At 43.0% G+C, this 26,082-nt stretch overlaps 5 non-coding genes across 5 annotated transcripts; all 5 read right to left on the bottom strand.

The window, feature by feature from the left end:
* Positions 1-9,943: 9,943 nt before the first annotated feature.
* LOC124803835 lies at positions 9,944-10,050 on the bottom strand. Its single transcript, XR_007017309.1, has one exon. It is a non-coding gene; the product is annotated as a U6 spliceosomal RNA (small nuclear RNA).
* Positions 10,051-12,574: 2,524 nt separating this feature from the next.
* Positions 12,575-12,681, bottom strand: LOC124803801. The gene has a single exon (XR_007017278.1). It is a non-coding gene; the product is annotated as a U6 spliceosomal RNA (small nuclear RNA).
* Positions 12,682-18,652: 5,971 nt separating this feature from the next.
* LOC124803800 lies at positions 18,653-18,759 on the bottom strand. Its single transcript, XR_007017277.1, has one exon. It is a non-coding gene; the product is annotated as a U6 spliceosomal RNA (small nuclear RNA).
* A 2,485-nt stretch (positions 18,760-21,244) lies between these two features.
* Positions 21,245-21,351, bottom strand: LOC124803820. The gene has a single exon (XR_007017295.1). It is a non-coding gene; the product is annotated as a U6 spliceosomal RNA (small nuclear RNA).
* Positions 21,352-23,839: 2,488 nt separating this feature from the next.
* Positions 23,840-23,946, bottom strand: LOC124803826. The gene has a single exon (XR_007017301.1). It is a non-coding gene; the product is annotated as a U6 spliceosomal RNA (small nuclear RNA).
* Between the last annotated feature and the right edge of the window lie 2,136 nt (positions 23,947-26,082).

Here is a 26,082-nt window from a genome sequence, read left to right as displayed (position 1 = left end):
GTTTGCAAGAAACTTACCTTATTTCCTTTTGTGTCCCATAGATGTATGCAGGGATGATATAAACAAGCCAGCTGTCATGTCAACAAAGTGAAAAATACGTTAAATTACGAAGGAACAGAACTGAATTTAAGATTGTCAGGCCCATTGCAATTTCCACATCTGCTTTCTTTTTAAATTGTACCTACCAAATGACATTCAGTGTGGCAAAGAACAGAAATTTACAGGGTAATACGACAACACAGTGATTAATGCAATGATCTAAGCCTGGACTTCGATAGGGAACTTTGCTTTAACAAATATGTAACCATTTAAGTACTTATAATTTAACCACTGTAACAGGTGTTCCACACATTTTACTGAAGATTTAATTAACTACATGTAGTTACATTAGTTTTGTATTAAATTATTGCATTTTAAAACATTAGTCCCCATTTCCAGGATATTTCTTGCAGGACTTTTCAGTTACTTCAGAATAACCACACAGTGAAAACCAAGTGTAATGCTCACTTCCAGACAGCTCTTCGCCTTGGATTGATAGGAAATCTAAAGTTAAATCACAGAAAAAAAACCATACTGTAAAACTTTACAGTGCATCAGAATTTCAAGTATATATAAGAAAATAGCGCTTAAATAAGTCCACTTACGAATGAAATGTGATTTGTGTAAACTTTAGACTACAATCAGAACGATTAGTACACCCGCGAGCGACGCAAGCCGGCATGTTTTATCAAAACACTTCACGACTACGTGGAATCAAACCACCAGAAGCGAATGTTTTGGGGTAGCTAACATGGCGGACCTTCTCTTGGGTCGGCTTCAAGTTTGTGACGTCATGACAACTCCTCTTATTTTTGCCTCTATGGCATAATACGTGAGTTGTATCTATGACTCCACAGTCGATCTGTGTTGGCATATCGATATAGCATTGTGAGCTGCACTGTGACGACGTCTTTGTGAGTTTATTACAGCAAGTACCGGATTCCATGATTTATCAAGATTGAAACCACTATCTCTATTAATTAAATTCGTCGTCAAGCAAATTTCAATTGCCTCCTTCACTATCGAGTCCCAAAAGGATGATGTAGTGGCCAAAATTTCGACGTTGTCATACAACTTACTGAGACCATTATCAATACAGTGCTCTGCCACTGCCGACTTGTTAGGTTGTAAAAGTCGTGTGTACCTCCGGTGTTCTTGGACTGTACGAGTTATTTTTCTGATGTAGGAAAGGCCACATTCACATGGAATTTTGTAAACTCCAGATTTTCGGAGCAGCAAATCATCTTTGACGGAGCCCACGAGTGCAGCTGTCTTGGGTGAGGGACAAAAAATCACTTTTACTTTGTGTCTGCCGAGAATCCATCCTATTTTTGATGAGAGCTACCGTCATATGGCAGGAAGGCCATTGATTTAAAGGATTCTTCATCTTCTGCTGCTTTCTTTGTGGCCTCTTTCAGTTTCATTTTCAGTGCCCTCTGTATTTGTTGTGGAGAGTACCAATTGTCTTCAAACACTCTTTGTTTGTAAGTGGGAAAGTTCATCTTGCAGACTACTTTCGTCAGAAATAGTATACACTCGGTGGGTCAAAGTTCGGAGAACACTCATTGTCTGGGCAGGATGGTGGCAGCTATTTGCACGTAAATACAGATCGGTGTGCGCTGGCTTCCTATACACTTCATGTCCCAAAGTGCCATCCTCTCTGCGCCGAATCAAAACATCCAAGAATGGAAGGCATCCCTCCTTTTCAATTTCCATTGTGAACTTTATTTGATCGTGGAGGAAGTTCAGATGTCTTAAGAAGTCTTGCAAGTTGGGGCCAAACCGTGGGGCCAAACTGCAAAGGTGTCATCAACATACCTCCAGAATACCATGGGTTTCAAATCAGCAGATTCAAGCGCATTCTCCTCGAAGTCCTCCATAAATAAATTGGCCACCAGAGGGGATAAGGGACTACCCATGGCGACTCCGTCCATCTGTTCAAAAAATTCATTGTTAAATAAGAAATATGTGGAGGTCAGACCACGTTTAAATAAAGCTGAAATCTCTTTGTCAAAACTTCTTTCAATAAGCTGTAGAGATTCTGGAAGGGGAACCTTTGTAAATAAAGCCACCACATCAAAACTAACTAATATATCAAATGGGTTCATTTTCAATTATTTCAGTTTACTAATGAAGTCAGCAGAGTTTCGTATGTGGTGAGTACATTTTCCCACAAGAGGCCTCAACAATGATGCCAGATGTTTGGCAACGTCATAGGTTGGAGAGCCTATGTTACTCACTATGGGGCGCAGAGGAACATCTTTCTTGTGGACCTTTGGTAGTCCATAAAGTCTGGGAGGAACCGGACCACTTGGTTTCAATTTCCGAACAACTTCTGGTGGAAAGGGAGAATCATTCAGAAGCGAAACAGTTTTCTTCGCCACTCGATTAGTGGGATCCCTGCTGATCTTCCAGTACATGTTGTCACTCAATAAATTTTACATTTTATCATGGTATCCGTCCCGAGACAATAAAACAGTAGCATTACCTTTATCTGCTGAGAGTACCACCGTCTGAGTATCCAGGCGAAGCTTGCTTGTAGCAGCCCTCTCTGCCGCAGATATATTGCTCCTTTGTGGGCGAGCCTTCATAATTGCACGGCATGTTTCACGTCTTATTTCCTCTGCTGAATCCGAGGGAAGTGGTCGAATAGCTTCTTCAATGGCGCTGATAAACGAAGGCAATGGCAGAACCTGTGGCGTGGGTGCAAAATTCAGTCCCTAACTCAAAACCATCATCGTAGCGTCGTCCAAATCTCTACCTGTCATATTAATAACAGGGCGAAGATTAACAGTTTCTCGCTGCGATGTCGTCTTCAGTCGACTAAATTTTGTAGTCTGTCAGGATGTGGCCACCTCACGAATCCAGTCTGATTTGGCCCAAGTTGTACCATCAATCCAATTCCAAGAATCATAGGGTATCTCCACAGACATCTTCAGGTGCAGGCGATAAAGTTCTTCAGAAACCAGGTCTAATTTTTGGCGAGTAAAGTGGATCTTCTCCTTAACAATAGCAGAACTAGCTTTTGTTAAAATCTTATTCATAGACGTCGTTTTTATAAAATGTACTAATCTGGCAAACTTCGCAATTATGCCCTGGTCACAGAACCTTAGTAAAAAACTTAAAGAGCTCAGTAATCTTGCTGTCAAGTGTCGAAGCTTATCCAATCGTCGAACACATAAAACCATCTCCTCCCCGCAGAGGTACTTCATGTGAATCTTCAAATTTTGTCGGCTCAAAGACTGTTCCATTAAGTTTCGGGTGTGCAGCCGCAAGAATCTCCTTCTTCTTCTAATATTTCGGCTGTATACCGTCCAGCCATCTTCAGAGTGAGTCGCAAGACTGCCGTCCTTCAACTAAGACAGCTGCACTCGTGGGCTCCATCAAAGATGATTTTCTGCTCCGAAAATCTGGAGTTTACAAAATTCCATGTGAATGTGGCCTTTCTTACATCGGACAAACAACTCGTACAGTCCAAGAACACCGGAGGTACACACGACTTTTACAACCTAACAAGTCGGCAGTGGCGGAGCACTGTATTGATATTGGTCACAGTAAGTTGTATGACAACCTCGAAATTTTGGCAACTACATCATCCTTTTGGGACTCGATAGTGAAGGAGGCAATTGAAATTCGCTTGACGACGAATTTAATTAATAGAGATAGTGGTTTCAATCTTGATAAATCATGGAATCCGGTACTTACTGTAATAAACTCACAAACACGTTGTCACAGGGCAGCTCACAATGATATATCGATATGCCAATACAGATCGACTGCGGAGTCATAGATACAATTCGCGCATTATGCACGTCTCTGCCGCCGACCAACGTCTCTGGCGCATTTACATCTGTGGCCGCACGCGCAGTCGCGCGGTACACGAGTATAAAGGGACGAAGCGAGCACTGGAGCGACAGTCTTGCGACACACTCTGAAGATGGCTGGACGATATACAGCCGAAATATTAGAAGAAGAAGGAGATTTCTTGCGGCTGCACACCCAAAACTTAATGGAACAGTCTTTTCACCGCCAAAACCTGAAGATTCACAACGGGTATCTACTTTTCCTCTCCCAGCACATTCTTTGTCGTGGTACATCTAAAAGTGCTGCAACAACACTCACTCCCCAACAGTTGTGCATTTCTTGTGCTGTAGAATGAAGTGATTTGCGTGTTTTACAGATGTGCTTAATATTTGTGAACTTAGACGTACCCTGAAAAATGAACCAAGAAAGTACTTGGAAAAATATTCAGCCAGCTGCTTGAGTTCATCTGTGGCTGCAGATCTGTTAATTGAAATGTTACATTGGAAGTTACCGGAACTGCCACCTGTCTGAAAATAAAAACTGTCAAATAAATTTCTAAGCAAACTATCTAGAAAAAGGCAGTAATTCTTTCAGTAACACACTTAGTCTTTCTTATTTATATGCCTCCATAACTCGAATATTTCTCGCTTTTGAGCAAGAGGCACAGTTTCCTCTCGTGACAGACTTTCTTCATTTTGAGCTCTTTGGATCAAAGCGTCATTTTCATCATCAGACTCTTCAGATTCTATGTCAGACTACCCTGGATTAATTCTGTTGACCAATTCTTCATCAGTCATGCTTGATAAACAAGTAGAAAAAAATTTAACGAAATTCAGCTGGCATAAACAGAGTTTGTATCGATTCCCAAGATATCATATGTGATACCCAAAAGTTTAAAACTTATAAATCCTTTGATTCCCAAGATATCATATGTGATACCCAAAAGTTTAAACCTTATAAATCCCCAACAACGTTAATTGATAGTTCGCTGTTAACTGAGAGATGTCTGTACAGTTTTAATACCATATTAAAACATGTCATCAGAAAAAAATACGTGTTTATCTTTATATCGTGGAGACATGCTGTGCAGATCAAAATTCAAAGTTTCGAATCATTGCTGTCACCTCACGGTGCTCGGCAGAAGAACGAACAAGTGATGATACCACAGGCTAGAAATTCAGCTTCGTACGAGAAAAAAGCAAAATCTGGAAGTCTATATATGATACCCCCAGAACTGAAGAAGTTCATGAAATTTCCGAGTAAAATAAACTTTATGGTAGTCTGGAATAATAATATACGAACATACTGAGGAACCAATAATAGATCTCGGCTGCTGTGATTCTGAGAGGAGCTGATAATTCACTCAGAAAAGCGGAAAAAGTTAAGAACTACTCACGTTTTAAATCGTTGTTCTTCATCTTCGTGCAGACGTAGTGATACGATGAGAAGCATCTATTGACAATTGGCACTATTTTTTCCCCTTGTGCCAGAAGCTTATAAGTGTGAGGCGCCAGCTAATTATAGAGCTTTCACTGTCACAACGTAATGCCCACGCAGATCGAGCTTCATGATGTGCAGCAGCTGCAGCTTCATCACCGTAGCTGATGTGTCTTGCTACAGGCATTTTAATGTCAGTGAAGGCTGCCCATGTGTTTTTACAATTCTAATTTCAGAATACATCAACATATTTGTTAATCATTTCTTGATTAATAGAGTTATGACATACTTCCACGTCTTCCAGTATCAAACAAGTAAGGGTCCTCTGCAATAAGGGATATCGTCACAACCTTACAATGTCAAATTCTAGACAGGTAACCCATTTAAAATCCTGGAAGCCTGTAAACATTTACTGCACCCTTAAACTGAAGCACACTCCTTTCATTTTCGCCGCCTCGGATGGCAATAGCTGTAGAAGACAGCGGGGTGAGGTAGCCACAACCTCGTCATAATTTTGCAGATCATACATCCTTCATGTGATTTACATTCTTCTTGCTATCATCAACCTGAAGACTGGTTTAAGGCAGCAATCCAGGTTAATATGTCTCTCTTCATACTTGCATAACTACCGCATCCTAAATCCACTTGCTTCTGCTTATAGCATTAAATATTAGTCTTACTCTACAATTGTTATCCCCCATACTTCTCTCAATGAACAAGTCCTTTCCTTGGTTCCTCAGATTGTGTCCCAATGAACTACTCATTATTTTAATCAAGTAGCATTATGACACCCTTTTGTCCCCAATTCGATGCCCTTTCTCTTCATTACTTACTCAGTGTACTGATCTTATCTACTGCATTATGGTACAGTACAAGTTTCAAAAGAGTCTAAGAGTACTATCTCCTTGTCAGCGCTATTTGTTTTCCATCTTTCACTACGAGATATGGCTGTGCTTCAACAAAAGATTCTTAATTTTCTCTTATATTATATGTTAATATATTTCTCTTTTCCAGTAAAACGTTCCTTCTTATTGTGTCTACATTTCATATCCTCTTTATGTCTGCTTCTGTCAGTAGTTCACTACTCAAATAGAAAATCTGGTGTGCAAATTTAGTGTCTCATTTCCTAATGTAATTACCTATTCACCCCCTGACTTGGTTCGACTTAATTATCTTCAGTTTTTGTTATTCATTTTCATCTTGTCATCTCTTTTTAACACACCATCCACCCCATTCACATTATCCATTCTGTTCAACTGATCTTCCAAGTCCATTGGCAAGGTGTTAATTAAAGTGTCATCGCCAACCTTACTCTTTTTATCTCTTCTCTCTTTCCAATGTACCCTAAGTAATACTCGCTCAACGTCCAAATTGAATAATATGGTTGATTGTTACAGCCCTCCCTCACTCCTTTCTCGATTACTATCACTCTTTCACGCCCTTCGACTCTTAGAACTGTAGTCCAGTTTCCATACAAGCTGTAGGTAGCCTTCCACTCCATACACAGATTATATATTCTGTCCTATATACAGAGTATCTCTCTTAAAGAGTCATCAAATGCATTTTCTCTGGCGTTTCAGCTGATATTTGCAATTCTGTTCCTGCAATGTGTAGACAGAGTCAGTACAAGCAAATACGGCTCACCATTTGATTCACGCAACGCCGAGCTCAACGGAGAGCATCGTTCTGTTTCCCCTTAGACACACAAAATGACTTTTTAAATTGGAATTTTATGTGCCCATTCGACAGAGCGATCCCAAATTAGTCAAGTGCGATATTATTTTTATCGATATGTATTAACAGGGGCAGTAAAACACGAAGAATAACCAGTGCCCCAGAAATGACTGAGTTGCACTGATTCATGGCGTAGCAAACAGCGTAGGGCTGGGCAGCTGCTAGAGTACTGTATATTCTTCATGCTTTACTCTCCCTGTTAATACTGCCGGCCATTATTTTCAATCCGGAGCGACGAAGAAATTCATGGAGAGAGAGCGAGGCCATCGCATTGCCGCCACCTGTGACGAATATTCAGGTATGCGCCAGTCTGTTGTTTCCATTTTTACAATTTGACTTCTGAACAATACAGTTGATATAATACGTTAAGTTCAAGTGACTTCGATTTTTAAACTTTTTTAAAATGAGCAACGAAATGGTGGCTCAACCTATTTACTGTCAGAAGAAAGTGTAACTCTGAGACATGTGATCACAATGAATTTTATTCCACCTATTATGGACATAACACTGCACAAATGATTAGATTTACAGACCTGTACATGCAATACGACTGTGGAAATTCGGTACAGGGCATGTCCACCATGTCATGCAATCAGAGACACTAGATGTTGCGGCATGGAATGAAAGACCTCCTGGATACGATGCTGGGGAATTCTCTGCCACATAGTTTGTAGCCACATCCACATGGCATCAGCTGTGGCTGTAGGAGGTTCTGAACAAACAAGATCCCAACCAACAACATGCAGGCCAGGCGAGCAGTGGCACCCATTGTTCTTCGAAGAAAGCATTTACATTCTTCACCACATGTGGTCAGGTGTTGTCCTTCTGAAATATGGCATGTGGAATAGTCTGCAGCAGCAGCAATGCCTCAAGCTTTAAAACCTTTCTGATGTAGTGGTAGCTATTCAAATTGCCCTCGAGACATAGGAAAAGATATCATTTTTTATATTCAATGGCACCCCAAACAATCTCCCTTGGCGTTTGCATTCTATGCCGCTCAACAGTACGGTCGATCAATTTTTGTTCAACCTGGTGGTGCCGAAAGTATACGTGGCCATCACTTTAGAACAAGCTGAAGTGGGATTCGTCCACAAATACTATATTTTGCCACTGATTACACCAGTGTTGGTTTCACGTGCCAACTGAAGCCTGTGGCACTGGTGGGGTCTGGTCAGTGGAAGTTGACGCCATGGCATGCATGCCACCAGTCCAGCTCCCAGAAGATGGTGTCAAACCACATACATGACCATACCAACTGCAGTGCTCCAACATTGTGTCAACACTTGTGAATGACACTGTTCTGCCCGTTACGGCCAAGTGGAAAAAATGGCAGTCAGATAGACCTGCGTCAAATTGTGTCATCCAGTGCCCTGACGGCGCTGTATAGTCCCCATTCTCTCTGGTTCAATATATGCCTCACTCTTGAAGCAACACGACCTGTACGAGCCGCAATTTCTCGGCACAACAAACCTGGCTCTTGGTGACTGGTCCATCCACCCTGTTTGAACGCATTCACATGCCGATATTCCACCCTGTGATGTTGGTGAGACATAGTGGTAGTTGGTTACACGTTTCCACTCCATATTATGGCTCTGCACAGACTGAGTGTTGTGTAACACTGACCTGTCCGGTCACACAAAAGAGGGTGCTGTTGAGCCTGCGTGGCCACTACCTCTCTACCATTTAAATCTCTTATAATGACCTTGCTGTTCTACAAGTCCTATTATCGTGGAATGTTGCAGACCACTGCTTCTGACTGTACCCTTTTCTGACAAACTGTAATGTAGAAACAACCCATACCTAGGCGATCAGCCATCAAAAGTACTTCTGGAAGAATATTAAAAAAAAGCTTGCTAATAAACTTCGCCGAAAGTTAAACGCTAAATCTCACACTACTGGCCTTCTTATGTTCAAAACTCGAAAACCTACCCTTAACTGCTTGTCGACTGAGACTGCCCCTGTCTCATTGCCATGTTTTGTTTTTCTGTCCTTTCTCGTATTAACATTAGCAAATAATTCTTGTCCATTGTAGATGCATTAGAAAATGCAACTGTTGAAACTGAAGGTAAACGTAATGAATTATCTGCTAGCAGTTGCATTTATAGGCATTAATTTTTCGATGATGGCATTTGAAACTTCATGGCACTCATCTTCAGATGTTTACATTTATTTAACATATGCAACATTTACATAGTTTCTCTACTAATGGTATACTTTTCAATGTAAGTATTTTAAGAAAGCTATTGTAAAATAAAGGTAAAAGAAACAACGTTAAATATATGTAGATAAATGTAAACCAATGATAACCGATATAAAATAAACGTACAGTACCTCCAAAAGTACGAGTTTTGAAGTATAATTTATTGGCATGTCTTGAAGGAGGGGCCATTCATATCAGTCCATCAGGTTGGGTCAAAGTATGTGAGTGAGAAAGATCTGTAAAATGCAGCTACCTTGCGTAAAGTTGATGAAAGGTTTTCAAATGTTGTATGTGGCAGTGAGCGTGTGTCATGAAATAACATCATTGAGACAGTAGTAAGAGACGTTGTGACAGGCAAGTGTGATACTAAGGAAAAGAAGAGGCTATTGCCTGTACTGGGCTTAGGTTTACACTAGCTGCGAATTGTGTCACATTTGCCAATGAGCTGAATGGGTGCTAGTGACAGGTACTTGTGTTAGTGTGCATGGTGGATTCGATGAGATTGCTGACTTGTTAGTAGACTGAAATTTTAGATGTGCATTGATAATGTGAGGTATATGTTCATTACAAGTTTTCTTATGTTCTGCTGTGAATAAAAGAGAGTGGAGGAGAAGTCAGTAAATGGAAAGCATAGTTTGTGACAAGTTGGTGCAGATATAAACCGAAACTTGTGTAGGAGGCTGAGGGTATTAGCAGCTGATGAGAGACATAAGAGAGTGAGATTGCTAAAAAAATGTGAAACACTTCGCGATTTTGGGTGTCATCCTTGCGCAGTAGCCGTGCTAATCTTCTCTGTACCGTTCCAGTTTCAGCATATGTGCCGCCGAAGCGAGTACGTTCGAGGAGCCCCATGAAGTTGTATACACAGTTGCGTCTAACATGGTTTGGCTTGGGTGTAGCTATCCGCAGCTCTGGTGAGGAACACAAGGCCTGTCAAGTGCTAATATGTAAACTAATTACTGCAAGGTGTTGTTCCTAGTAAATCGCAGTGCTGTCAACTGCATATTTGGCAGTACTGGACATAAAAATTATATCGTACAGTTGCATGCACTCGCAGCATCCACCCAGAGCAGCAGCAGTTTCACACAGCTGCCGCTAGGCGGCAGCACAGCGTATTGGGAACTATGTAACATGCTGAATATTTGCAAGCAGAGTTAGTCCAATCTTTCTCCTCGAAACAGGATAAGAAATGCATCAGCTGAAATTGTGAACAGCATCGACTTGTATGACATTGATGGGATTCAAAGTGCCATCAAAATAGTAGAGCCTCACATCTAAATACTATATGTTAATATTAGCATACTGGACTGCTTTCTAAACTCTTCAGTGTTGTGGTAATCATTGGATGACACTTTTGAAATTAATTTAGGTAATTATATGTAGTGGCAGATTGCCAGACATGTGGGAAAATACTTTGTGGGTCACACCAATGAAATTTGTACATGTCATGCTGATGCACCACGGATTGGCTGTAATAGTTAGTTTTTGGGTAAAGGGCAGTGGCTTATTACACAGGCAGATATGCTTCAGTTAAGTATCTGATGAGGTGTCGCCATGTTCTCACAATCCGAGTTTAGTGTCTTATAGGCATACCTATGAAACACACTTCTCTAATGTGTGGGATAAATAACTCTGATTGAAGCAGTCTTCAAGACTCTCAAAACAAGTGAATATATTTGCGAAACTGACTTCACTGCTTACACAAATTTCATTACTCTTGTAGTGGTACTTTCTTATGATACTAATCTTTTTAATTACAGAGTGTGCATCTGGAAGGCAACTTTTAACTCACACATGAAGTACACAACAACAAGACACAGGCTGTGACCATGTAAATTATTGAGTAACTCCACAGAGACCAAGCATGGTCCTTTTCATCCAATGGCGCCAGAAGACAATAGTGACTGCAAGAAGAGACACAGTAGCCTCATGAACCATTAAAAACAGCATTCATATTACACACTTTGAAACACAGCAGTGTAGGTCATTACTAGGGCATGGGTGGGTGAATGCGAGTTGTGTGCGATAGTAGTTATGATGGAAATATTTCGGTTTTCAGTACAATACCAGGTGATATAATTGTGTTGATCCAGGTATACACAGGGCAGGTCTACTTTACGACAGTGAAACACTGTGTTGGAGATTTGTGAATGAGCCTAAAATATTGAGGGGACATGTGGTAAGAGAAACCAGGTTAGCATTGTGTTAGTAGCTGTAGTTATGTTCCTATGAAATGTCAATCAGGTGTAATCCAGTTTGGTGAATGTTGTTATTGCAGGAAGAATTGCTAGTGTAAAACAAAGAGTGATAGATTTAGTATCTGAAAGCAGTTAATAACTGAGTAGCTACTGGTGTCATGTGACACAAACTGGTTTGTGATGTTGCTGTTTATTCCAAAATCCTGAAGCTTGCTAGTGTTTTGTGTCTTCACTGCCTCTATATCTGCTTATGTGCTAGAGCTTCTGTGTATATGACATGATGAATATTGCATGCAGGGTTTGTCCAATCTTTCTGCTAGACACAGGATGAGAGGTGCATCAGCTGTAATTGTGAACAGCATCGACTTGTATGACATTGATGGGATTCAAAGTGCTGTCAAAATAGTAGAGCCTCACATCTAAATACTATATGTTAATACTAGCATACTGGTCTGCTTTCTAAACACTTCAGTGTTGTGGTATTCATTGGCTGACACTTTTGAATTTAATTTAGGTAACTATATGTAGTGGCAGATTGCCAGACATGTGGGAAAATACTTTGTGCGTCACACCAGTGAAATTTGTACATGACATGCTGGTGCACCACAGATTTGCTGTAATAGTTGGTTTTTAGGTGAAGGGCAGTGGCTTATTACACAGGCAGATATGCTTCAGTTAAGAATCTGATGAGGTGTCATCTGCAGTCTGTATTATGAGGCTGCAGCTACGTAGCAAGGCCACTAGGAAAGTTACTTGAAACGTAATGTTAAATGAACTTCCTGTAAAGGGGTAGCTTGCACACTTAATGATTAAAGAGACATCTTCCTTCACATGTTTATTTATGCTGCTGAAACAATTATGGCATCAGCTGCATCCATGAAGATGAATAAAGTTAAATGTTGTGGGTCTGTGTGCAGTCAGTATGTGATAGTGGCATACAGGCACCAGAAGCTTTGTAGGCGTTAGATGTGCATTGGTGATGTAAGGGATAGGTTTATTGCCAGTTTTATCATGTTCTGTTGTGAATGAAAGAGAGTGAAGGAGAACTGCTAAAATGGACAGCATAGTTTGTGACAAGTGGGTGCAGATATGAAGCGAAACTTGTGTTGGTGGCTGAGGGTATCAGCAGCTGATGTGAGACATGAGAGAGTGAGATTGCGAAAAAAATGTGGAACGCTTCACGATTTTGCGTGTCATCCTTGCGCAGGGGCCATGCTAATCTTCTCTGTATCGTTCCAATTTTAGTATATGTACCGCCGAAGCGAGTACATTCGAGGAGCCCTCTTTTTCTTTTTTTTTTTCTTTTTTTTTTTTTTTTTTTTTTTTTAATTGTGCTTTCATGCCCCTGCCCCATAGGGGAGGGGAGGGCTGTCAGCAGCACAATCTGCCGCTCTTCAGCCGAGTGACGTGACAACTAAAACAAGAATAAAATAATACATACATAAGGAGGTAAAAAAGGGGAACATAAAACAGAGTAAGGGGTGAAAATGGAGGTAAAAAGACACTGACATGTAGACGTTCATCAGGGACAGTTATAAAAGCCACCAGAAAGTTAAAAACACAGTTGGCGATTCTTAAAACACAGAGAAGACACTGGATGCGTATGCACAGGTTAAAAGTTGGCCACAGTATTAAAAACACTCCGAAACAACTCACTTAAAACCCACTTGGAGCACACACGACGAAGAATAAAACTACGAGGCGGGACCTGCCGAGGGATAGGTCAGAGAGGATGGAAAAGGAGGGGAGAGCATGGGGCAGCTGGGGAAGCGGTGGGATGAAGAGAGGAGGGGCAACCGTGGGTTCACGAAGAGGCAGGAGACACATGGGGCGGGAGAGGGAAAGGGAAGACAGGGCAGGAGGGAGCGCAGAGACACTGAAAGAAGGCACAAGAGATGGACGGGGAGTAGGAGGGGAAATCCGCTCAGAAGGAGGGAGGGGGAGGAGAGGGAGCCCTGAGGAGGAGGCAGGAAGAGGGGGTTAGAGTTGGTAGGAAGGGTAGATGTCAGGACGAAGCTCATCATCCGGGAGTGGTAGACGGTGGAAGTTGTTTTGGGAAAGGAGATGGAGGGTGTGGAGATGGAGAGAGGGAGGGACACAACGGTAAAGGCGCGGCAACTGGTTGGGAGTGGAGAGGAAGGGAGACACCAGGGGGTGAGGGGGATCAAGGCGGCGGACAATATATAGTGTGCGGATGTGTTCAAGGAAAAGGAGAAGGTGGGGGAAGGGGATGGGGTCATAGAGGATGTGCGTGGGGGACAGAAGGCGAATGCGGAGGGCGAGGCGGAGTGCATGGCGTTCGAGGATTTGGAGGGCTTTATAGAACCGGGGAGGGGCGGAAATCCAAGCGATGCTGGCATAACAAAGGATGGGGCGGATCATGGATTTATAGGTGTGAAGGATGGTGGAAGGATGCAAACCCCACATCCGGCCGGACAGGAGTCTCAGGAGGCGGAGGCGGTTGTGAGCTTTGTTTTGGATGGTAAGGAGATGGGGAGTCCAGGTGAGGTGGCGGTCGAGTGTGAGGCCAAGGTATTTGAGGGTAGGAATGAGGTGGATAGGACAGCCGTAAATGGTGAGGTAGAAATCATGGAGGCGGAAGGAGCGGGTGGTGCAGCCTATGATGATCGCCTGGGTCTTGGAGGGATTAACACGGAGGAACCACTGGTTGCACCAAGCGGTGAATTGGTCAAGGTGGGTTTGGAGGGCACGTTGGGACCGTTGAAGGGTAGGATAAAGGGCTAGGATGGCGGTGTCATCAGCGAACTGGAGAAGATGAACAGGAGGGGGAGGTTTGGACATATCAGCAGTGTATAGGAGATAGAGGAGAGGGGAAAGGACAGAACCTTGGGGCACGCCGGCAGAGGGGTAGAAAGTACGGGAGTTGGAATTGTGGATAGTCACATAGGAGGGACGATGGGAGAGGAAGGAAGCAACAAGACGGACGAAGTTGATGGGGAGAGCATAGGTCTGGAGTTTGAAAAGGAGCCCAGGATGCCAGACACAGTCATAGGCGTTCTGGAGATCAAGGGAAACAAAGATAGCAGAGCGACGGGAGTTAAGTTGGAGGGAAAGAAGATGGGTAAGGTTAAGGAGCTGGTCGTCAGCAGAGAAGGAAGGCCGGAAGCCACGTTGGGTAAGAGGAAGGAGGTGGTACTGGTGAAGGTGGCGGTGGATACGGCGAGAGAGGATGGCCTCAAAGACCTTACTGAACACGGAGGTGAGGCAGATGGGACGATAGGAAGAGGTAGCAGAGGGGGGTTTGTTAGGCTTAGGGAACAACAGGACACGGGAAGTCTTCCACAGGTCAGGGTAAAATCCAGTGGAGAAGAGGACATTGTACAGGGTAGCAAGGACAGGCAGGAAGGATGGAGGGGATTCCTTGAGGTGATGGTAGGTGACGCCATCATGACCAGGGGCGGTGTTGCATTTGGAGCGGAGGACGAGTGTGATGTCTTGCATGGTGATGGGAGTGTTGATGTCGGAGGGCGGTAGCCGATCCAAGTACTGGAAGCTAGGGGCGAGCGGGGGGACAGAGATGTCAGTGCAGTCAAGGACAGTGGGGAAGAGGGAGTAATCAAAATGGGGATCGTCAGGAATGGAGAAGACCTCGGACAGGTGGGAAGCAAAATGGTTAGCCTTACTGAGGTTGTCAGGAAAGGGTCGATCGTCATGGAGGATGGGGTAATGCGGGGTGGGATCGCTACCAGTAAGGCGGTGGAAGGCTGACCAGTACTTGGAGGAGTTGACAGGGAGGGTGGAGTTGAGGCGTATGCATGTCTGACGCCAGTCCCGGCGTTTCTTTGTGGTGAGGAGGTTCCGGATATGTCGCTGTAATTGCCGGTGGCGGGTGAGAGTATCCCGGTCACGAGTGCGGAGGAAGGAGCGGTAGAGCCTGCGGGATTCACACAGAAGAAGGACGGCCTGTGGAGGAAGCGTAGGGCGGTGAGGGTGGATGAATTTGGTAGGGACATGAGGCTCCACAGCGTCAGTGATGGTCTTCTGAAGGAAGGAAGAGGCATGGGTGATGTCATCAGGGTGGTGGAAAGTGAGGGGGTGGCTTTCGACCTATAAGTCAATGGTTTCCCGGTAGGCATCCCAATTGGCACGGTGGTAGTCATGGACAGATTTTGGAGGGGCAGGTGGGCGGGTAGCTGCAGTGGCAGGACGGGTAGAGGAGATGGTGAGAAGGACAGGGAGATGGTCACTACCGACGGGATCGAGGACATCAACGGCAATGCGACCGAGGAGGTTGGGGGAAGCGAGGATAACATCGGGGGTGGAGTTACTTTCAGGACGGGTCTGCTGTGGGAGAGGAACAAGGTCACCATGGAGGGTGGCAAGGAACTGATGCCACCACCGAAGGGTGGCAGGGTCACGGCTGTGGATGTTGAGGTCAGCGGCGATCACATAGGTGGAGAAGGTACGGTGTCCATGGGAAATGAAGTCAAAGGGCAGAGGAGCTGCGGGGCGAATATAGATAGTGGCAATGGTGACGGTGAGGGAGGGAAAAAAAAGGCTGAGGAGAAGGTGTAAGGTTGGGCCATTCAGGAGGGGTTGTGGCCGGACAGGGAGACGCCTGAGGTGGCCGATAGCGACCCCGCCTCGAGCTAGGGGAAGGGGATTGTCAGTGCGGTGAAGGAGATAAGGGGAGATGTGGACCACATGGTGGGGTTGGAGGAAGGTTTCATTAAGGATGAAGGAGTCAACCTAGTGCTGGGAGAGGGTATGCATGAAGAGGTATTTGTTTGCAGGGAGGGAGGAGCCCTCTGAAATTGTATATATAGTTATGGCGTCGCGTCAAATATGGTTCGGCTTGGACGTAGCTTTACGCGGCTCTGGCGAGGAACACAAGGCCTGCCGAGTGCTAATCTGTGAATTAATTACTGCGAGGTGTCGTTCTTAGTAAGTGGCAGCTCTGTTAACTGTATTATTTGGCAGTATTGGATGTAAAACTTAGATCGTGGAGTCGCTTGCTCTCGCAGCATCCACCCAGAGCAGCAGCAGCAGGTTCACACAGCTGCCGCTAGGCGGCAGCAAGACGTGATGGCACGTATTGTCGCCATGTTCTCACATTCCGAGTTTAGTGTCTTATAGGCATACCTATGAAACACACTTCTCTAATGTGTGGGATAAATGGCGCTGATTGGTGCTGGTAGAAGGTCTTGAAGACTCTCAAAACAAGCGAATGTTTTTGCGAAACTGTCTTCACTGCTAACACAAATTGCATTACTCTTTCAGTGGTACTTTCTCACGATACTAATCGATTTAATGACAGAGTGCAAGGCAACTTTTAACTCACACATCAAGTACACCACAAGAAGACACAGTGTGTGACCATGTAAATTATTGAGTAACTCCTATTCATCCAATGGCGCCAGAAGACAATAGTGACTGCAAAATGAGACACAGTAGCCTCACGAACCATTAAAAACACCATTCATATTGCACACTTTGAAACACAGCAGTGTAGGTCACTACTAGCGCATGGATGGGTGAATGCGAGTTGTGAGGTAGTAGTAGGAATGATGGACATAGTTCCGTTTTCAGTACAATACCAGGTGATATATTTGTGTTGATCCTAGTTTACACAGGGCAGGTCTACTCGACAACAGTGAAACACTGTGATGGAGATGTGTGAATGAGCCTAAAATGTTGAGGGGACATGTGGTAAGAGAAACCAGGTTAGCATTGTGTTAGTAGCTGTAGTTATGTTCCTGTGAAATGTCAGTCAGATGTAATCCAGTTTGGTGAATGTTGTTATTACAGGAAGAATTGCTAGTGCAAAACAAAGAGTGATAGATTTAGTATCTGAAAGCAGTTAATAACTGAGTAGCTACTGGTGTCATGTGACACAAACTGGTTTGTGATGTTGCTGTCTATTCCAAAATCCTGAAGCTTGCTAGTGTTTTGTGTCTTGAGTGCCTCTGTATCTGCTTATGTGCTAGAGCTTCTGTGTATGTGACATGATGAATTTTGCATGCATGGTTTGTCCAATCTTTCTGCTAGACACAGGATGAGAGGTGCATCAGCTGTAATTGTGAACAGCATCGACTTGTATGACATTGATGGGATTCAAAGTGCTGTCAAAATAGTGGAGCCTCACATCTAAATACTGTATGTTAATACTAGCATACTGGTCTGCTTTCTAAACACTTCAGTGTTGTGGTATTCGTTGGCTGACACTTTTGAATTTAATTTAGGTAACTATATGTAGTGGCAGATTGCCAGACATGTGGGAAAATACTTTGTGCGTCACACCAGTGAAATTTGTACATGACATGCTTGTGCACCACAGATTTGCTGTAATAGTTGGTTTTTAGGTGAAGGGCAGTGGCTTATTACACAGGCAGATATGCTTCAGTTAAGAATCTGATGAGGTGTCACCTGCAGTCTGTATTATGAGGCTGCAGCTGGATAGCAAGGCCACTAGGAAAGTTACTTGAAACATAATGTTAAATGAATTTCCTGTAAAGGGGTAGCTTGCACACTTAATGATTAAAGAGACATCTTCCTTCACATGTTTAATTATGGTGCTGAAACAATTATGGCATCAGCTGCAGCCATGAAGATGAATAAAGTTAAATGTTGTGGGTCTGTGTGCAGTCAGTATGTGATAGTGGCATACAGGCACCAGAAGCTTTGTAGGCGTTAGAGAAAAATAAATATTAGGTAATGCAAGCTAATTTTAGAGCGCTAGAGTGTATTTAAGCAGTAGTGTGAGTGAAAGTATGTGAGTGAGAAAGATTTGGAACATACAGCTATCTTGTGTAAAGTTGATGTAAGGTTTCCAAATGTTGTGTGTGGCAGTAGGTGTGTGTTATGAAATGACATGATTGAGACAGTAGGATGACATGTTGTGACAGCAGAGTGTGATACTGAGGAAGAGAAGAGGCTTTTGCCTGTGCTAGGCTTAGTCTTAGACTGGCTGTGATTTGTGTCAGGTTTGTGAATGAGCTGAAGGGGTGCTAGTGACATGTACTTGTGTCAGTGTAGTTGTGGGTTTGGTGTGCTTGCTGAGTTGTTATTAGAGTGACATTTTAGATGTGCATTTGTGATGTAAGGGATAGGTTTATTGCCAGTTTTATCATGTTCTGTTGTGAATGAAAGAGAGTGGAGGAGAACTGCGTAAATGGACAGCATAGTTTGTGACAAGTGGGTGCAGATATGAAGCGAAGCTTGTGTAGGTGGCTGAGGGTATTAGCAGCTGTTGTGAGACATGAGAGAGTGAGATTGCCAAAAAAATGTGGAACGCTTCACGATTTTGCGTGTCATCCTTGCGCAGGGGCCATGCTAATCTTCTCTGTATCGTTCCAATTTTAGTATATGTACCGCCGAAGCGAGTACATTCGAGGAGCCCTCTGAAATTGTATATATAGTTATGGCGTCGCGTCAAATATGGTTCGGCTTGGACGTAGCTTTCCGCAGCTCTGGCGAGGAACACAAGGCCTGCCGAGTGCTAATCTAGGAATTAATTACTGCGAGGTGTCGTTCTTAGTAAGTGGCAGCTCTGTTAACTGTATTATTTGGCAGTATTGGATGTAAAACTTAGATCGTAGAGTCGCTTGCTCCCGCAGCATCCACCCAGAGCAGCAGCAGCAGGTTCACACAAGTGCCGCTAGGCGGCAGCATGACGTGATGGCACGTATTGTCGCCACGTTCTCACATTCCGAGTTTAGTGTCTTATAGGCATACCTATGAAACACACTTCTCTAATGTGTGGGATAAATGGCGCTGATTGGTGCTGGTAGCAGGTCTTGAAGACTCTCAAAACAAGCGAATGTTTTTGCGAAACTGTCTTCACTGCTAACACAAATTGCATTACTCTTTCAGTGGTACTTTCTCACGATACTAATCGATTTAGTGACAGAGTGCAAGGCAACTTTTAACTCACACATCAAGTACAGCACAAGAAGACACAGTGTGTGACCATGTAAATTATTGAGTAACTCCTATTCATCCAATGGCGCCAGAAGGCAATAGTGACTGCAAAAAGAGACACAGTAGCCTCACGAACCATTAAAAACACCATTCATATTGCACACTTTGAAACACAGCAGTGTAGGTCACTACTAGCGCATGGATGGGTGAATGCGAGTTGTGAGGTAGTAGTAGGAATGATGGACATAGTTCCGTTTTCAGTACAATACCAGGTGATATATTTGTGTTGATCCAAGTTTACACAGGGCAGGTCTACTTGGCAACAGTGAAACACTGTGATGGAGATGTGTGAATGAGCCTAAAATGTTGAGGGGACATGTGGTTAGAGAAACCAGGTTAGCATTGTGTTAGTAGCTGTAGTTATGTTCCTGTGAAATGTCAGTCAGATGTAATCCAGTTTGGTGAATGTTGTTATTACAGGAAGAATTGCTAGTGCAAAACAAAGAGTGATAGATTTAGTATCTGAAAGCAGTTAATAACTGAGTAGCTACTGGTGTCATGTGACACAAACTGGTTTGTGATGTTGCTGTCTATTCCAAAATCCTGAAGCTTGCTAGTGTTTTGTGTCTTGACTGCCTCTGTATCTGCTTATGTGCTAGAGCTTCTGTGTATGTGACATGATGAATTTTGCATGCATGGTTTGTCCAATCTTTCTGCTAGACACAGGATGAGAGGTGCATCAGCTGTAATTGTGAACAGCATCGACTTGTATGACATTGATGGGATTCAAAGTGCTGTCAAAATAGTGGAGCCTCACATCTAAATACTATATGTTAATACTAGCATACTGGTCTGCTTTCTAAACACTTCAGTGTTGTGGTATTCATTGGCTGACACTTTTGAATTTAATTTAGGTAACTATATGTAGTGGCAGATTGCCAGACATGTGGGAAAATACTTTGTGCGTCACACCAGTGAAATTTGTACATGACATGCTTGTGCACCACAGATTTGCTGTAATAGTTGGTTTTTAGGTGAAGGGCAGTGGCTTATTACACAGGAAGATATGCTTCAGTTAAGAATCTGATGAGGTGTCACCTGCAGTCTGTATTATGAGGCTGCAGCTGGATAGCAAGGCCACTAGGAAAGTTACTTGAAACATAATGTTAAATGAACTTCCTGTAAAGGGGTAGCTTGCACACTTAATGATTAAAGAGACATCTTCCTTCCCATGTTTATTTATGGTGCTGAAACAATTATGGCATCAGCTGCAGCCATGAAGATGAATAAAGTTAAATGTTGTGGGTCTGTGTGCAGTCAGTATGTGATAGTGGCACACAGGCACCAGAAGCTTTGTAGGCGTTAGAGAAAAATAAATATTAGGTAATGCAAGCTAATTTTAGAGCGCTAGAGTGTATTTAAGCAGTAGTGTGAGTGAAAGTATGTGAGTGAGAAAGATTTGGAACATGCAGCTATCTAGTGTAAAGTTGATGTAAGGTTTCCAAATGTTGTGTGTGGCAGTAGGTGTGTGTTATGAAATGACGTGATTGAGACAGTAGGAAGAGATGTTGTGACAGCAGAGTGTGATACTGAGGAAGAGAAGAGGCTTTTGCCTGTGCTAGGCTTTGTCTTAAACTGGCTGTGATTTGTGTCAGGTTTGTGAATGAGCTGAAGGGGTGCTAGTAACATGTACTTGTGTCAGTGTAGTTGTGGTTTTGGTGTGCTTGCTGAGTTGTTATTAGAGTGACATTTTAGATGTGCATTGGTGATGTAAGGGATAGGTTTATTGCCAGTTTTATCATGTTCTGTTGTGAATGAAAGAGAGTGCGGGAGAACTGCGTAAATGGACAGCATAGTTTGTGACAAGTGGGTGCAGATATGAAGCGAAGGTTGTGTAGGTGGCTGAGGGTATTAGCAGCTGATGTGAGACATGAGAGAGTGAGATTGCGAAAAAAATGTGGAACGCTTCACGATTTTGCGTGTCATCCCTGCGCAGGGGCCATGCTAATCTTCTCTGTATCGTTCCAATTTTAGTATATGTACCGCCGAAGCGAGTACATTCGAGGAGCTCTCTGAAATTGTATTTATAGTTATGGCGTCGCGTCAAATATGGTTCGGCTTGGACGTAGCTTTACGCAGCTCTGGCGAGGAACACAAGGTCTGCCGAGTGCTAATCTGTGAATTAATTACTGCGAGGTGTCGTTCTTAGTAAGTGGCAGCTCTGTTAACTGTATTATTTGGCAGTATTGGATGTAAAACTTAGATCGTAGAGTCGCTTGCTCTCGCGGCATCCACCCAGAGCAGCAGCAGCAGGTTCACACAGCTGCCGCTAGGCGGCAGCAAGACGTGATGGCACGTATTGTCGCCATGTTCTCACATTCCGAGTTTAGTGTCTTATAGGCATACCTATGAAACACACTTCTCTAATGTGTGGGATAAATGGCGCTGATTGGAGCTGGTAGCAGGTCTTGAAGACTCTCAAAACAAGCGAATATTTTTGCGAAACTGTCTTCACTGCTAACACAAATTGCATTACTCTTTCAGTGGTACTTTCTCACGATACTAATCGATTTAATGACAGAGTGCAAGGCAACTTTTAACTCACACATCAAGTACAGCACAAGAAGACACAGTGTGTGACCATGTAAATTATTGAGTAACTCCTATTCATCCAATGGCGCCAGAAGACAATAGTGACTGCAAAAAGAGACACAGTAGCCTCACGATCCATTAAAAACACCATTCATATTGCACACTTTGAAACACAGCAGTGTAGGTCACTACTAGCGCATGGATGGGTGAATGCGAATTGTGTGAGGTAGTAGTAGGAATGATGGACATAGTTCCGTTTTCAGTACAATACCAGGTGACATATTTGTGTTGATCCAAGTTTACACAGGGCAGGTCTACTTGGCAACAGTGAAACACTGTGATGGAGATGTGTGAATGAGCCTAAAATGTTGAGGGGACATGTGGTAAGAGAAACCAGGTTAGCATTGTGTTAGTAGCTGTAGTTATGTTCCTGTGAAATGTCACTCAGATGTAATCCAGTTTGGTGAATGTTGTTATTACAGGAAGAATTGCTAGTGCAAAACAAAGAGTGATAGATTTAGTATCTGAAAGCAGTTAATAACTGCGTAGCTACTGGTGTCATGTGACACAAACTGGTTTGTGATGTTGCTGTCTATTCCAAAATCCTGAAGCTTGCTAGTGCTTTGTGTCTTGACTGCCTCTGTATCTGCTTATGTGCTAGTGCTTCTGTGTATGTGACATGATGAATATTGCATGCAGGGTTTGTCCAATCTTTCTGCTAGACACAGGATGAGAGGTGCATCAGCTGTAATTGTGAACAGCATCGACTTGTATGACATTGATGGGATTCAAAGTGTTGTCAAAATAGTAGAGCCTCACATCTAAATACTATATGTTAATACTAGCATACTGGTCTGCTTTCTAAACACTTCAGTGTTGTGGTATTCATTGGCTGACACTTTTGAATTTAATTTAGGTAACTATATGTAGTGGCAGATTGCCAGACATGTGGGAAAATACTTTGTGCGTCACACCAGTGAAATTTGTACATGACATGCTTGTGCACCACAGATTTGCTGTAATAGTTGGTTTTTAGGTGAAGGGCAGTGGCTTATTACACAGGCAGATATGCTTCAGTTAAGAATCTGATGAGGTGTCACCTGCAGTCTGTATTATGAGGCTGCAGCTGGATAGCAAGGCCACTAGGAAAGCTACTTGAAACATAATGTTAAATGAACTTCCTGTAAAGGGGTAGCTTGCACACTTAATGATTAAAGAGACATCTTCCTTCCCATGTTTATTTATGGTGCTGAAACAATTATGGCATCAGCTGCAGCCATGAAGATGAATAAAGTTAAATGTTGTGGGTCCGTGTGCAGTCAGTATGTGATAGTGGCATACAGGCACCAGAAGCTTTGTAGGCGTTAGAGAAAAATAAATATTAGGTAATGCAAGCTAATTTTAGAGCGCTAGAGTGTATTTAAGCAGTAGTGTGAGTGAAAGTATGTGAGTGAGAAAGATTTGGAACATGCAGCTATCTTGTGTAAAGTTGATGTAAGGTTTCCAAATGTTGTGTGTGGCAGTAGGTGTGTGTTATGAAATGACGTGATTGAGACAGTAGGAAGAGATGTTGTGACAGCAGAGTGTGATACTGAGGAAGAGAAGAGGCTTTTGCCTGTGCTAGGCTTAGTCTTAAACTGGCTGTGATTTGTGTCAGGTTTGTGAATGAGCTGAAGGGGTGCTAGTAACATGTACTTGTGTCAGTGTAGTTGTGGTTTTGGTGTGCTTGCTGAGTTGTTATTAGAGTGACATTTTAGATGTGCATTGGTGATGTAAGGGATAGGTTTATTGCCAGTTTTATCATGTTCTGTTGTGAATGAAAGAGAGTGCAGGAGAACTGCGTAAATGGACAGCATAGTTTGTGACAAGTGGGTGCAGATATGAAGCGAAACTTGTGTAGGTGGCTGAGGGTATTAGCAGCTGATGTGAGACATGAGAGAGTGAGATTGCGAAAAAAAATGTGGAACGCTTCACGATTTTGCGTGTCATCCTTGCGCAGGAGCCACGCTAATCTTCTCTGTATCGTTCCAATTTTAGTATATGTACCGCCGAAGCGAGTACATTCGAGGAGCCCTCCTAAATTGTATATACAGTTATGTCGTCGCGTCAAATATGGTTCGGCTTGGACGTAGCTTTACGCAGCTCTGGCGAGGAACACAAGGCCTGCCGAGTGCTAATCTGTGCATTAATTACTGCGAGGTGTCGTTCTTACTAAGTGGCAGCTCTGATATCTGTATTATTTGGCAGTATTGGATGTAAAACTTAGATCGTAGAGTCGCTTGCTCTCGCGGCATCCACCCAGAGCAGCAGCAGCAGGTTCACACAGCTGCCGCTAGGCGGCAGCAAGACGTGATGGCACGTATTGTCGCCATGTTCTCACATTCCGAGTTTAGTGTCTTATAGGCATACCTATGAAACACACTTCTCTAATGTGTGGGATAAATGGCGCTGATTGGAGCTGGTAGCAGGTCTCGAAGACTCTCAAAACGAGCGAATATTTTTGCAAAACTGTCTTCACTGCTAACACAAATTGCATTACTCTTTCAGTGGTACTTTCTCACGATACTAATCGATTTAATGACAGAGTGCAAGGCAACTTTTAACTCACACATCAAGTACACCACAAGAAGACACAGTGTGTGACCATGTAAATTATTGAGTAACTCCTATTCATCCAATGGCGCCAGAAGACAATAGTGACTGCAAAAAGAGACACAGTAGCCTCACGAACCATTAAAAACACCATTCATATTGCACACTTTGAAACACAGCAGTGTAGGTCACTACTAGCGCATGGATGGGTGAATGCGAGTTGTGTGAGGTTGTAGTAGGAATGATGGACATAGTTCCGTTTTCAGCACAATACCAGGTGATATATTTGTGTTGATCCATGTTTACACAGGGCAGGTCTACTTGGCAACAGTGAAACACTGTGATGGAGATGTGTGAATGAGCCTAAAATGTTGAGGGGACATGTGGTAAGAGAAACCAGGTTAGCATTGTGTTAGTAGCTGTAGTTATGTTCCTGTGAAATGTCAGTCAGATGTAATCCAGTTTGGTGAATGTTGTTATTACAGGAAGAATTGCTAGTGCAAAACAAAGAGTGATAGATTTAGTATCTGAAAGCAGTTAATAACTGAGTAGCTACTGGTGTCATGTGACACAAACTGGTTTGTGATGTTGCTGTCTATTCCAAAATCCTGAAGCTTGCTAGTGTTTTGTGTCTTGACTGCCTCTGTATCTGCTTATGTGCTAGAGCTCCTGTGTATGTGACATGATGAATATTGCATGCAGGGTTTGTCCAATCTTTCTGCTAGACACAGGATGAGAGGTGCATCAGCTGTAATTGTGAACAGCATCGACTTGTATGACATTGATGGGATTCAAAGTGCTGTCAAAATAGTAGAGCCCCACATCTAAATACTATATGTTAATACTAGCATACTGGTCTGCTTTCTAAACACTTCAGTGTTGTGGTATTCATTGGCTGACACTTTTGAATTTAATTTAGGTAACTATATGTAGTGGCAGATTGCCAGACATGTGGGAAAATACTTTGTGCGTCACACCAGTGAAATTTGTACATGACATGCTTGTGCAACACAGATTTGCTGTAATAGTTGGTTTTTAGGTGAAGGGCAGTGGCTTATTACACAGGCAGATATGCTTCAGTTAAGAATCTGATGAGGTGTCACCTGCAGTCTGTATTATGAGGCTGCAGCTGGATAGCAAGGCCACTAGGAAAGTTACTTGAAACATAATGTTAAATGAACTTCCTGTAAAGGGGTAGCTTGCACACTTAATGATTAAAGAGACATCTTCCTTCACATGTTTATTTATGCTGCTGAAACAATTATGGCATCAGCTGCAGCCATGAAGATGAATAAAGTTAAATGTTGTGGGTCTGTGTGCAGTCAGTATGTGATAGTGGCATACAGGCACCAGAAGCTTTGTAGGCGTTAGAGAAAAATAAATATTAGGTAATGCAAGCTAATTTTAGAGCGCTAGAGTGTATTTAAGCAGTAGTGTGAGTGAAAGTATGTGAGTGAGAAAGATTTGGAACATGCAGCTATCTTGTGTAAAGTTGATGTAAGGTTTCCAAATGTTGTGTGTGGCAGTAGGTGTGTGTTATGAATTGACGTGATTGAGACAGTAGGAAGAGATGTTGTGACAGCAGAGTGTGATACTGAGGAAGAG

The sequence above is a fragment of the Schistocerca piceifrons genome, chromosome 6, assembly GCF_021461385.2.
Source record: "Schistocerca piceifrons isolate TAMUIC-IGC-003096 chromosome 6, iqSchPice1.1, whole genome shotgun sequence".
Classification (NCBI taxonomy): domain Eukaryota; kingdom Metazoa; phylum Arthropoda; class Insecta; order Orthoptera; family Acrididae; genus Schistocerca; species Schistocerca piceifrons.
This window is presented reverse-complemented; position numbering and strand designations above follow the sequence as displayed.